This window comes from Talpa occidentalis, unplaced genomic scaffold (genome assembly GCF_014898055.3).
Source record: "Talpa occidentalis isolate TD23 unplaced genomic scaffold, MPIMG_talOcc4v2.1 talOcc4.2, whole genome shotgun sequence".
NCBI lineage: Eukaryota > Metazoa > Chordata > Mammalia > Eulipotyphla > Talpidae > Talpa > Talpa occidentalis.
In genome coordinates this window covers 4,264,276-4,278,914 of record NW_023602073.1, presented here as the reverse complement: position 1 = coordinate 4,278,914, position 14,639 = coordinate 4,264,276, and the positions used below count along the sequence as shown (strand labels likewise).

The window sequence follows — 14,639 nt, the reverse complement described above, 5'->3', positions numbered from 1 at the left end:
CAGGCAGGCCGCCCCGCTGGTGGGGGCCCCGCTGGCGGGGTTCACTCCCGGGCACTCGGGCGCCCCCTCCCGATGACCCGGGCTCAGTGTCCTGGTGTCCAGCCCCGTCCGCGCGCGGGCGGGTCCGCGGGGCTCAGCGCGTGGCCCCCCGGGAGCCCCTCGGCCGCTCTCCCTTGGCCCCCTGCTGCTCGCGTGGCGCGCCCGGGGGTCGCTCCGGGCGGTGTCTGGGGGTGACGGTCTCTGTCTCCGGGGTCCGCGCCGCGGGGCTCCCCTCGCAGGGCCGCCTCTGCGGGGCCCGCGTTTCCTCGCCGCGGCTGCGGGCGCGGGGCCATCCCGCGGGGGAGCCCGGTCAGGCGCCGGGCGTGCGAGGCCGTCCCCCTCCGGTGGGGCGCGGCTGCGGGGTGAAGGGGGTCAGGCTGTCCTGCCCGCGCCGTCAGGGGGGCCCTGCCCGGGGCCTGCGCCGGCCCCCCTGCGGCGTTGGCTTCTGCGGCCGCGGGAGCGGGACTGCGGGGGTCGCCCAGGCCCAGGACGCCGCTTCGCCCCGTCCGCCCCATCACAGAAACCTGCCTCCTGCCTGCCCCCGCGGTTGCTTCCGCGTGGTGACTCCAGGTGAGGTGCGAAAGCGTTTTCACCTTTGTGTTGCCTGAACGCGCGCCCCGGGGCGCTCCCCGCCCTCCGCAGGGCCCGCCGGGCTGAGCCACGCGGCAGCCACGACCTCTTGACCCTGTGGCTGGGGCCGCCGCTGTGTCGCTGTCCTTTACTGCGCTGTGCGGAGGACGACAGCAGTGGGAGGTGCGCTTCCCTTCCGTCAACTCCGGGAATGCTGTCAACGCTCTCGAGCACTAGTTTTTTAGAAATTCTGTCTTCTCCGTGCTGTTTTGTTTTCTCGATTTTACATTCAGTTTCTTGGGTTCTTCGCATCACTTGCTGTTAATTCTGTCGAGCCCCTCTACTGTAGTACTCATGTTTGTTTTCTTACACCATTGTTCATTTTTGTAGACTGTTTGGGTTCTCCCCTCACGCTTAGGCCCCATAATCCCCCCCCACCACAGCACCATGAACCATCACCACAGTCCCCTGTGATGTTCCCTCCCCTGTTTTGACTCCCTCCCCCTCCACTGCTGTGTGCCTCAGACCTGTGGTTCGCCTGCAAGTTTTGTCTTTTTCCTGACCCTTTATTCAGTTCCCTGTATTCCACCTGTAAATGAAACCGTCTGATATTTATGTATTTCCTTCTGATTTATCTCACTGAGCATCATCCCCTCCAGCTCCACCCATGCTGCTGTAAACGGCATGTGTTTGTCTGTTTTGACGGCTGAGTAGTATTCCACTGTGTCTATAGACCACAGTTTGATCCATTCATCTGTTGGAGCGTCTAGGGTGTTTCCATATCGTGGCTATTGTTAAGAGTGCTGCCGGAAACGTAGGCGCAGGGTTTCCTTTCAGTTAAGTGTTTTTGTGTCCTAGGAGTGCAATCCCTGGGTCATGTGGCAGAGCCATCAAATATTAGTTATTAATGGACAGAATAAATTGAATACTACATTGCTATTAAAGAAGTCAAGTGTGGAAGCCACTTGTCCTTGTGAAACTGCAGTTGCAGGGCATAAACTGGGAAACACGACCAGCTTGGCCTCACCACCACCACCACCACCACCACCTCACCCCCTCCACCCCCCACCCCACCCTGGTAGTGGCAGGAGGCTGAGCGCCCTCCCATCATTTATTGACTGATCTATCCAGTTGTACTTTTCTGTTTCAAAACGAATGTTTTTGATGTTCCAAATTCTCAGTGAGACTCCTGTGTCTATTTCTAGACAATTTTTAATGGAAGCCCAATGGGGATTGGTCACTGCAGTTTTCAACAGTGTTTCTAGCCTGGAGAGCTGCTGGCCTGCCGGGCAGGCGCACACACACATTCGCGCCAGCGTGCTTGGCTCATGCGTTGCTCTTTAGGACCCCCATGCATGTACTTGGTCCCCCACCTAATGAGGGATACCCCCTTCATTTAGACCAGGGGATGGTTGACAGTGTTTGCAGACATCTGTGGTTGTCACAACTGGACTGGGAGTGCGTGGGCCACTGCCGTCTAGCCGGGAGAGACCAGGAAAGTTGTTAGACCCCCACTAATGCAAAGAATAGCTCCCATCCCTGCGAACAACCAAGAGCAATTTTGCCAGGACCTGGCAGGTGGTGGCCAGGATGCCTCCAGGCAGCATCCAGGCGGCGCCATCGCAGGAGGTGACACCCACATCGGTAGCCCCCTCAGCGGGCTGACTTGCCACTGGGCAGGTTTGTGCACAGCCCCTGGTAGAGGAGGCCGCAGCGGAGAGGCCTGGGGAGTCTGCCCCAGCATGGCACCCTGGACAGGCGTCCCGCCATGCTGCCTGCTGTGGCCGGGTGCCCTGGGTGGTCTCAGCGGCCTGTGAGCCCCTCCAGCCGCGGGGAGGTGGAGCCCGGCCGCTGAGGGCTGGGGGTGGGAGGAAGCCCATCTTGGGCGAGTGGCTGATGCTAAAAATACAGAAGACAGGTGGACCGCTGCGGCCTTGTTGGATTCTGGTTGCACCCATGTCTCCTCTGGGCGGATGCTGTGGCTTTCTAGTGCACTTTGAAGTCAGAAGTGTGATACCTTCATTTCCCCCCTTTTTAAAAAATCAGGAAAGCTTTGACTCTTTGGGGTCTTTTGTGTTTCCATATGAACTTCAGCAATCTTTGTTCTGTTTCTTTGAAGAATGCCATTGGGATTTTTATTGGGGTTGCAATGAATCTATAATTTGGTTTGGGTTGGACGGCCATTTTGACAATGTTGATCCTTCCAACCCATGAGCTGGGTATAACTCTCCATGTCTTTATGTTTTCTGTTTCTTTTAACAATGTTTTACAGTTTTCCTTATAAAGGTCTTTCACCTCCTTTGTTAGGCTTACTCCAAGGTGATTATTTGTGTGTGTGTGAGATTGTAAATGGGGTGGCTTTGTTAATTTCTTCTAGTTCGTTATTTGTACATAGGAAGGCATATGTTAACTATTAAGTGCGCAGTTTGGTGGCATTACGTACATGCACACTGTTGTGTAACGCTCATTTTTGAAAGCAGGGGGTCCCCAAAGGTTTAAATGCATCCCCAAAATAGCCCTGCATTCTTTCTTCTCATAGCTTAACTGTCAACCAGGTCTAACTATTTTGTTTTCTGGCCTGGCTGCATTACCAAGATGAGCATGTTCTTCCCAAGCAGTTCTGCTTCTCCAGATAAAGAGAACCTCGCAGCTCAAGGCTTGTCCTTTGCCATCAGAAGGACCTGAGTTCAGGATGTCTCACTTTAGGATTTCATCTGGGAACAGAGTATTTGACCATAGATAATAATAGTCCAGCCACACAAGCACATTTTAAGTGTCCAAAGTGAGTAATATGGCCAAGTCTAAAGTCATGGAGTAGAGAAGTTCACTTTAGCTGCACTAATGTTATGGTAACAGTGATCTGTTCATTGGGGATATAAAATTAAGTAGGATCACTAACTCAGATGATCCCATACTTGGTAAGCAATTTCACCCTTTACAGGTAGCTTGGAAATTACAAGGCACCATATTGATTACCATTTTTTATTAACTTAACATGATTTTTATGATTCTTTAAACATATTAACTTGAACTATAATGAACTTTGCACTGTCACCTAAGTAATACTGTTTCTTCTATAAAACCATTTTTATGCATTGTTTTTTCCAGTGCAGCAAATCATCCCAAAGTGAGTGATTTAAAAACAAAGTTTCATATTTGGTTACCATTTAAGCTGTGCACAGCTGGGACATCTTGCTCCTATCCAAGGTATCTACTTTACACCTGGAGCTGGATCTTTGATCAGAGAGATCTAAAACATTTTAATCTTGTCCCACTACTTTATTAAAATTTTTCTTAACTTTCATCCCAAAGAAAATATGTAAATTTATTTAATGAGAAGTATATACTTCCAGTAAGGCATATATTTAATGGCAGTAAGATTTCTTTCCTTTCAACTTAACGCATATGATAACGAACACATTGTAACTATTACAGACATCCCCAAATCAGAGACTTCTGCTCATTCCTAGGAGACCACTGTTTTAAATTAGTTGATGGCTTTCCTAATGATCTAATTCTCATCTAATTCTCATTTTGGTTAGGTTAACAGTGAGTCTGAAAATATCTGAGTTATCACAATAGGTTTTTTTTTTCCTAATGTATGCAGTAGTACCAGTGATTGACAGATGGTCTATACAATATTTCCAAGATCTGGGAATATTCTTATAGCTCTGTTATCCTCAGTATCTTGTGGATACTCTCTACTTTATCCAGTGGATGAATGAAGGGGTGGGAGAGAGAGCCAAGGGAAAGGACACAGACCTGGAAGTAGCAGACAGAGCTCTTGCCCCCATATCCGAAGGAGAGCACCACATACAAGAATGGGCCCATATCCCCAACTACTGGGCATGATACCAGGGATGGGATCCACCTAGATGCCCCATTTCCAGGACCCACCCCTATGCCCAGTGTTATGTGGTCCCACAAGGCTAAAGGTAAATAGGAAAGTAAGTGGCAAACTACCCTCTCTTCATTTACTAGTTATCAGTGATGTGTAAAGCTACTGCTTTGTCCTTGATTTGGGACTGTCTGATCAAATCAACAAGCAGAAATTTTTAGAGACGAGGCAGGGTGTGAAAACACCATGAATTGGGACTATATCACATTAAAAACCTTTTTACACAGCAAAAGAAATAGCAACACATGCAAAATAAACACAGCCTATTGAATGGGAGAGGATATTTCTACAGCATACATTTGATAGTTAATATTCAAGGTATGTACATAAGTCTTACAACTCAACAATAAATTTTTTTTATGTTTCCTGTATTTTTTTTAATTAATAAATTTTATTTTTATATTCCCCATACAATTGCAACCCCCCCATTCTGACCCCAATCCCTCCCCTCCTGCCCCCCACCCCCCCAAAAGTGTCTCTGGTTCATAGTTTTTTGTTGATTTTGATTTTCACTTTCTTATAGTTATTCATTCTCCTGGTCCCTTATTTAAGTTTTCTAGATTCCTGCTATGAGTGAGACCATCCGGTATTTTTCTTTTTCTTTCTGGCTTATTTCGCTGAGCATGATCCCTTCCAGTGCCATCCATGTTGCTGCAAATTGCATTTTTTGAATGCTGAGTAATATTCCATGGTATATATGGACCACATCTCCTTGATCCAGTCATCTATTTTTGGGCATTTGGGCTGTTTCCAAAGCTTAGCTATTGTCAACAGTGCTGCTATAAACATAGGGGTGCAGGTGCCCTTTGGAATGGATGTTTCTGTGTCCTTTGGGTAAATACCTAGGAGTGGAATTGCTGGATCCTATGGAAGCTCTATGTTTAGTAGGTCCAGAAATCTCCACACATCTCTCCATAGTGGTTGGACCAGTTTGCACTCCCACCAGCAGTGCAGGAGAGTTCCTTTTTCTCCACAGCCTCGCCAACATTTGTTGTTGCTAGTTTTTTTAATATGTGCCATTCTCACTGGTGTAAGATGGTATCTCATGGTAGTTTTGATTTGCATTTCCCTGATGACAAGTGATGTTGAACATTTTTTCCTATGCCTGTTGGCCATTTGCATTTCCTCTTCAGAGAAGTTTCTTTTTAGCTCTTCTGCCCATTTTTTAAATATATTTTTTATTATTTTTTTAAATTTATTTATTTATACAAGCACTGGGTACAGTCAGAAGTGCGGGAGGGTGAGAGAATTCACCAGAGCCAGAGCAGGGAGCAGGGAAGGCAGAAGGATCGAAGTACACTGCTGAGGGGAGCAGCGGGCGGCAGGAGAGGTCTGCGCGCCATGTGGGACCCTCCTCCGGTTGCTGGCGAGCAGCCGGGATCGAACCGGCGCTGCAGAGGCTGCGGGCAGCTTCACAACCCAGCGCTCAACCGCTGCGCCACCGGGGAGGCCCTCTTCTCCCCATTTTTTGACTGGATTATTTTCTTTGTTGTTGTTGAGTCTCATCAGCTCTTTGCAGATTTTTGTGATCAGTCCTTTATCATTAGTGTTGGGTGCAAAAATGTTCTCCCAGCTGGTGGGGTTTCTCTTTGTTTTGGTTATTGTCTCTTTTGCTGTGCAGAAGCTCTTTAATTTGATGTAGTCCCAGCTGTTTATCTTTGCCTTCACTGTCACTGCTTTGGGTGATGTGTCTGTAAAGATGTCTTTGATGTGCAAATCACGTAGTGTTTCGCCTATATTTCCTTCTATATATTTTATGGTTTCAGGCCTTATGTCTAGTTCTTTAATCCATTTTGAGTCGATTTTTGTGTATGGTGTGAGGTAGTGGTCAAGCTTCATTCTTTTAAATGTAGCGACCCAGTTTTCCCAGCACCATTTATTGAACAAACTTTCTTTGCTCCAATGCATAGTCTTTGCTCCTTTGTCAAAGATTAGTTGACCATAAATCTGTGGGTTTATTTCTGGATTTTCTATTCAATTCCATTGGTCTGTATGTCTGTTCTTGTTCCAATACCATGCAGTTTTGATGATTATGGCTTTGTAGTAGAGTTTGAATTCTGGGAGTGTGATGCCTCCATTCCCTTCTTTTTTTTTTCTTCAGGAGAGCTTTGGCTATTCGGGTTTTTTTTGTGATTCCATATGAATTTCATCAATAATTGTTCTATCTCTTTGAAGAATGACATTGAAATTTTGATTGGAATAGCATTGAATCTGTATATTGCTTTTGGTAGGATGGCCATTTTAATAATGTTTATTCTTCCAATCCATGAGCAGGGGATGTCTTTCCATTTCTTTGTGTCTTCTTCTATTTCTTTTAACAGTGTTTTATAGTTTTCTTTGTATAGGTCCTTTACCTCTTTTGTTAGATTTATTCCCAAATATTTGATTTTTTTTGTTTCGATAATAAAAGGGATGTTTTTTTTTTATTTCTTCTTCTTCAGATTTATTGTTTGTGTATAGGAAGGCTACTGACTTTCGCGTGTTGATTTTGTATCCTGCCACTTTACTGTACTGATTGATGAGTTGAATTAGTTTTTCTGTGGAGTTTTTGGGGTTCTCTATGTATATTATCATATCATCTGCAAATAGTGATAGTTTGACTTCTTCTTTTCCTATTTGGATTCCTTGGATGTCTTTCTCTTGTCTTATTGCTCTGGCTAGGACTTCCAGTATTATATTGAAAAGCAGTGGTGAGAGTGGACATCCTTGTCTTGTTCCAGATCTTAATGGAATTGCTTTCAGCTTTTCACCATTGAGAATGATACTGGCTGTTGGCTTGTCATAGATGGCCTTTATGATGTTGAGGTATGTTCCTTGTATCCCAAGAGTTTCAAGGGCTTTTATCATGAATGGGTGTTGCACTTTGTCGAAAGCTTTCTCAGCATCTACTGATATTATCATATGGTTTTTATATTTCTTTTTGTTGATGTGTTGGATAATGTTGATTGATTTTCAGATGTTAAACCATCCTTGTGTCCCTGGAATGAATCCTACTTGGTTGTGGTGAATTATCTTATGGATACATTGTTGGATTCTGATAGCTAAAATTTTATTGAGGATTTTTGCATCAGTGTTCATTAGGGAGATTGGCCTGTAGTTTTCCTTTTTTGTGTTGTCCTTGTTCGGTTTTGGTATTAGTGTAATGTTGGCTTCATAGAACGTGTTTGGTATTGTCCCTTCCTTCTCAATTTTTGGGAAGAATTTGTGAAGGATAGGCACTAATTCGTCTCTGAATGTTTGGTAGAATTCATTTGTAAATCCATCAGGTCCTGGGCTTTTGTTTTTGGGGAGGTTTTTGATTACCATTTCAATTTCGCTGCTTATAATTGGTCTGTTTAGGTGTTCTATTTCTTCTTTATCTAGCTTTGGGTGATTGTAGAGTTGTAGGAATTTGTCCATCTCCTCTAGATTGTTGAACTTGTTTCCATATAACTGTTCATAGTAGTTACTGATTATTCTTTTGATTTCTGCTGTGTCCGTTGTGATTTCTCCCCTTTCATAGATGATCCTGTTTATTTGTGCTTTCTCCCTTTTTTCCTTTGTGAGCCTGGCTAGGGGTTTGTCTATTTTATTGATTTTTTCAAAGGACCAGCTCTTGGTTTCATTGATCTTTCGGATTGTTTTTTTAGTTTCAATTTCATTTATTTCTACTTTGGTTTTTATTATTTCTTTTCTTCTACTGGTTTTGGGGTTTTTTTGTTGTTCTTTTTCTAGATCTTTGAGCTTCGAGAGTAGATTGTTTCTTTGAGTTCTTTCTTGTTTCTTGATGTGAGCTTCTATTGCTATATATTTTCCTCTTATTACTGCTTTTGCTGCATCCCATACATTTAGGATACTGGTGTCCTCCTTGTCATTCAATTCAAAGAATTTTTTAATTTCTTCTTTGATCTCCTTTTCTTTGATCTCCTCTTCCAGTAGTGTGGTTTTTAATCTCCATGAGGTAGGAAAGTTCCTTGCCTTCTTTTTATGGTTTATTTCTAGTTTGATGCCTTCATGGTCAGAAAATATGGTTGGTATGATTTCAGTCTTGGTGTATCTGTTGATGTTTGTCTTGTGCCCCAGTATGTGATCGATCCTGGAGAATGATCCTTGTGCACTTGAGAAAAATGTGTACTCCGTTTTTTGGGGGTTCAGTGTTCTATAGATTTCTGTTAAGCCCAAATGCTCTAGGTCCTTATTTAGAGCTTTAGTTTCTTTACTTATTTTTTGTCTTGTTGATCTATCCATTGTTGATAGTGGTGTGTTGAAGTCTCCCACTACGTATGTGTTTTCTCTGATGTCTGTTTTCAGAGAGGACAACAATTGTCTGATATATTTTGGTGCTCCTTCGTTTGGTGAGTATATGTTAATGAGTGTTATTTCTTCTTGAAGTATTGTCCCCTTGATCATAATGTAGTGACCATTGGGGTCTCTTTTTATTTTTTTGAGTTTGAAGTCTGTTTTATCTGAATATAAGTATAGCTGTTCCTGCTTTCTTTTTTGGTCCATTTGCTTGTAGGATTGTTTTCCATCCTTTAACTTTGAGCCTATTTTTATCTTTTGTAGCTAAATGTGTTTCCTGGAGACAGCAAAAGGTTGGGTTTTGTTTCTTAATCCAGGCTGCAACTCTGTGTCTTTTTATTGAAGAGTTTAGTCCATTTACATTTAGAGTTAATATTGATATGTTAGCATCTGTATTTGCCATTGTGTTTGTCTTTCCTTTGATTTTATTTATTCTTTTAATAACTTTTTTTTTTGGCCTTCTTTCGTTGTTATTCGTCCCTCTGAGGTTCTGGCTTTAGGATTCCTTGTAGTATTTTTTGGAGTGGGGGTTTAGTCTTAATGAAATTCCAGAGTTTCTGTTTGTCTGGGAAGGTCCTTATTCTTTCTTCATAGAGGAAGGAGAGCTTTGCGGGATAGAGTATTCTTGGTTGGCATCTGTTTTCTTGGAGTCTGTTGACTATGTCCCTCCATTCTCTCCTTGCCCGTAGTGTTTCTTCAGAGAAGTCTGATGTCAGCCTGATTGGTTTTCCTTTGAATGTTATCTGTTTCTTCCCTCTTGTCAGCTTCATTATTTTTTCCTTGTCCTGGATTCTTGGGAGCTTTACTATTATGTGTCTTGCTGTATTTTTCCTTTCGTCATGGAAGTTTGGTGTTCTTCTTGCTTCTTGTATATCAATTTTCAGCTCCTTCTTCACATTTGGGAAGTTCTCTTCAATTATCTCCTGGAATATTTTCTCTGTTCCTACATCTTTCTCCTCTCCTTCTGGTATTCCTATAACTCTTATATTTCCTTTCCTCATGGAGTCAGATAGTTCCCGAAGTCTTTCTTCGTTCTTTTTCCTTCGTACATCTCTTTCCTTTTCTGTTTTGGTTCTTTTTATTTCTGTGTCTTCAAGAGTACTTATTCGTTCTTCCATTTCATCTATTCTGCTTTCATTGCTTTTCCCAGAGTTCTTTAGTTCCTCCTTTAATTCTTTGATCTCCTGCGTTTCTTTTGCTTCCCTCTTTAGGGACTCAATTTCATTCTTTGATCGTTGATTATTTTTCTCATATCATTCAACAATAAATTTTTTAATGGACAGATGATCTGAATAGATACTTCTCCAGAAAGGACACACAGATAGCCACCAGGAATATGAGTAAATTCTTATCATCCCTTATTATTAGGGAAATGCAAATCAGAACCACAATCAGATGTCATCTCACACTATTGACAGTGACTTACATAAAAAAAAAAAAAAGACTATAACAATGAGTAGACAAGAATGTAGAGAAAAAGGAACCTCATACACTGTTGGAGGGAATGTAACTTGGTGTGACCAAGTATGTACCGTTCTCAAAAAAAAATAAATAAATAAAGGTAAAATCACATGATACAGCAATCCCACTTCTGGGTATCTATTAACAAATGTGAATTTATTAACTTGCAAGAGTTATCTGCACCACAGTGTTTGTTGTAGTATTATTTACAGTAGTAAAATATGGAAACTCACTGACAGATTTGTGGACAAAGAAGATGTGATGTATACATACAGTAGAGTACTATTCAACTATAAAAAGTAAATGAGATTTTGCCATTTGCCACAAATGGAAGGAACTCAAGGGGATTAATAAGGAGACAAAACACATTAATGAACACAACAAAATAAAAATAAGCCAGTGCATGTCAACAAAACTGAGGTTATCAGAGGGGAACAGAGTGAGTGTAGAGGGTGGCTGGGAGTAAGGGTGGAAGTGTCTGATCAACAATGACTGATGTTTCATATTGTTAAATAATTTAAAAATCAAAAATAAAGGAGAAAATGGTCCAAATTATACAGCCATTAGTTGATTCTGTAAAAAGTAGATTAAATTCATAGAAGTAGTAAAGAAATGAAGACTGAGATGTTGCCTATTGTCATGAAACAGTTGAATGTTTTTAAAAATAATTTCTCTAGTGTATAATGAGAAAATGCAGTATATGTTGCAAGTAACGAAATACGTGAAGTGTTAAGTAGGAGAGGTTTTAAGACATCATTAACATCAAAAAGACAATTGATACCAACTTACATATGGTTGTAAAAAATACATATTTGCTAGGTCTCTAGTCTCAAAAAATCGTTATATATTGCTTTCTTTTAAAATAACACAAGAACTTGAAGTTCTTATCTACTATTTAATCTGTTTGATACCTATAATTTTCCTACTAGTATTTTTACAAATACCAATTTTTGTTTTTTAAACAATCTAGTGCATTAGCTTAATAGGATTTAAGACAAACTTTTCCTGATATATTTAGTCCTATCATAGTGTCATTGATGTTGAAAAAATTTTAACTAACTGCCTATCTAAATAAATTCAAAGTATATTTTTTGTCATTGTTAGATTTCTAAGAAATAGCATGGAAATGGTTTTCCTGTCAAAAATTATAAACACTACTGTAGGGTAAGTGTTTTTCAGGCTTTTCTGCCCTCCCACCTTAGGTTTGCCCTGCCTGGTGGGGCACCTGCAGTTGTTGCATTGTTACAAACTGTCTTATTTACCACTGTGGGCCATGGGAGGGGTATTGAGATAGTCACCAAGAGAAGCAGAAGCAACAGAGAGAGGCAGGAGAGAGAAGGGGAGAAAGAAGGCCAGAGTAGCCCAGAGTGAAGACTTGGGGGGGCAGGCCTTGGAGGCCTCATAGTATCCTGCCCCCCCCCCACCTGCCATGTACCTGTTTGCCACACCGCATGTAAAGCTCAATAAAAGCCCGAGAAAGCCACCCAGGCCTCCAAGACTCTCCTATACCCCTCAGCCAGATCAGAAAACCTGTTCCGTGCCCATCCTGCCCCTACAAATACATATCACAAAAAAAGGGTATTGTAGAGATCATGTATTTGACATTCCTCTGAAGTTTTTCATTATTTTAAATCTTCCACAGGGAAAAATGGATTGCCCTGGAGAACAAATAAGGCTAATAAGGCTATCAATTAGGAGTTCACTTCTGACCTCTGCATGACCCCAGGTAATTAGGTTTGACCTTTCTGTGACCTTGATGACCTCTGCATGACCCCAGTGCCTAGGAAAATCCACTCAGAGCTCACTGGCCCCTTCATGAACCCAGTGGCCTCTGCATGACCCCAAGTAATTAGATTTGACCTCTCTATGAACTCACTGACCTCTTCATGACCCCCAAGTAATTAAGACTGACCTCTCGGTGAACTCACTGACTGCTTCAGGACCACTAGTGATTAGGAGAACCTGGATATGTAAACTCGTATAAACTATTTTCTCTAAAGTTTTTCATCTTCCAGTATGTTTTATTTTTCCTATAACCTGGATGCAATGAAGTCAACACTAAGGGTTTGCAGGCCCTTATGCTTCCCATTATGGAGCCTGCAACAACCGATAAGATGATGCCTTTGCTGGAACAAGTTACAGGCAAGTCTGGTCAGTGTATGTCTTGGGGCCATTGCCTGTGGGGTAGGGAAGCACACATTACGCATAAACCTTTGCAGTGTGGCTGATGGCCAGATAATGTTGCTATCCAGATATTTCCTTATAACTGTTTCCTAACCAGACTCCCCGAGCTGGAAGCATCTGAGGAATTGCTTAACCAGGACTCAGGTAACACTGCCTGTGTGACTGTATAACACCAAACTGAATTTTAAAAGGAAAAAAACAAGTTATTTGAATGCTTCCAAATAAGAGGATGTTTTCGATATTATGTTTAACAAAAAAACCTAGCATTTATTAACTACATATAATATGCTGGAGACAGCACAATGAGGATACTGAGGCTGGCTGATACTAGCTCCACCTACATTACTTCCCAGTAAATCGAGCCTTTGCGGGCCTCCCTGGTGGCTCAGGGGGTTAAGACGAAGCCTATGAAGCTGTCCTTAGCCTCTGCAGCGTGAGTTCGATCCCTGGCCAGGGAGCTACATACCTGGCGCAGCAGACCTCTCCTGTCTCGCCCGCTGCTCCCCTCAGCAGTGTATTTCAGTAGATCTACCTGTTCTGTTCCCTACTCTGTCTCTGGTAAATCCTCTCACCCCCACACCTCTGGCCTGTACCCCAGTTCTTGTATGCATAAATAAATAAATCTTTAAAAATCAATCAATCAATCGAGCCTTTGCTGGAATTCACGCTAGTCAAGCCCCTGCTGTTCCTCACACAATTCTCTTCAGCCCTGGTGGCGGCCATAGGTCAGCAGCCAGTGTCCGGGCCTAGTTTCTGGGTCTCAATTAGCCACTCCGCCCCCACAACCCCAACACAGTCTCTGCCCTTTCACTCCTCCCCCAGCCTCCCGTAGAGCCTGGAAATGAAGCCCAAATGCAGAGCAGGGCTGAGTGGTCTAAGAGACCAATTTATGGAAATTTTGTTCAAGCATCTGATGTTTTTATTTGATGACATGAACCAGTCATTTCAAGATTTTGCCTTTCCCTGTTTGCGTTGGGCTCAGGGGCCAAGTTTAGATTACAGGCAGTGTGGTAGGTAACCTTCACCTCAGGCTTACCTGAGGGAGAAACCGAGGAACAGGTTACATCCAAACTAGAAGAGAGGAAGAACGCTTGGCTTCCTCTTCCTACGACTTCATGTACCCCAGACCTTCTTTAGCAGTGCAGATTCTCATGCCCCTGGCTGTCTGCAGCAGTGGATTTCATCAGGACTCACTGCACCCCTTCAGGCAGAGACAGGGGATGTCTTGAGATGATCAGGGGATGTCTTGAACTTCAGGCAGAGACAGGGGATGTCCTGGCCAACAAAGCTCCCCTGGGGCGGCCTCAGCTTCACTGGGATGCACTTAGGCTTCCAGCCCAGACAGACCTTTGGGGTCTAATAAACACCTTGTTCATGAGAGTAAAATGAAGGTTCTGTTATTCCAGGAATAACAATCAGGATGGAGAAAGCTCAGCAACTGGAAAATCAGTCTCCGCAGCAGTAAGACCCATGGAAGATGTGGGATCAGATCCTGGTTCTTCCACTCCCTCCTGTGTCTGTGCAGCCTTCTGTGTGAAAGGAGACCAACAGCAACACCACTCAGAATCAAAGAATTGATACTCTTATGCAGCAGCCTCAGTAAGCCAGGTAAGCCTCTAGCAAACACCCCATGGCTCTTTCAATTGGCCAGCACAGAATTTTTTAAATAAACCAGCCACTGTTCATAATTGGGACATTTTACATAAAAATCCAGTTTTTGCCTTCCTTTGAAAAGAAACACAATTTAGGGATGCTGGCTAGCACTGCAACATAAATGTCCCCTTTGTCCAAGAATGAGAAGCCAATGTGCCTTCCAGGAGCCCATCCCGCACACCTGCTTACCGCAGCTGAACCTGGGGTGGATTCTCGCGACCATTCAGCATCTCACACTGTGTCTCAGAGCAGAGAACTATAACTCTATTATCCCCTCCGAAGTGGGGAAGCAAAAGGTCACACCAGAGGCCCATGTCATTCCCATCCCCACTTCTCATACTGCCCACCAGTCTCGCTCATGACTGAACTCCTTGGCGCAGAGGCATCTGAAATTGCAGACACAGCTATAAATGCAAATTGCTACATAAAATTCATGGTTGATAGAGAGGAAATGAGAATCAAGACTCAAGTTCTGTTGGTTGAGATACCAAACCTAGGGTATCTCCCCACAGCGGGGAAAGTGAGAGATTGGCAGCTGGACTAGGGGGTTGGG

At 43.3% G+C, this 14,639-nt stretch overlaps 1 long non-coding RNA gene across 2 annotated transcripts; it reads left to right on the top strand.

Moving 5' to 3' along the window:
• Positions 1-527: 527 nt before the first annotated feature.
• LOC119251651 (uncharacterized) lies at positions 528-12,386 on the top strand. 2 transcript variants are annotated; one of them, XR_005126553.2, is made up of 3 exons: positions 528-609; positions 11,892-11,975; positions 12,302-12,386. It is a non-coding gene; the product is annotated as an uncharacterized LOC119251651 (long non-coding RNA). The 2 variants fall into 2 exon arrangements; XR_005126551.2 differs by lacking the exon at positions 528-609 and adding an exon at positions 11,359-11,413.
• Positions 12,387-14,639: the final 2,253 nt, after the last annotated feature.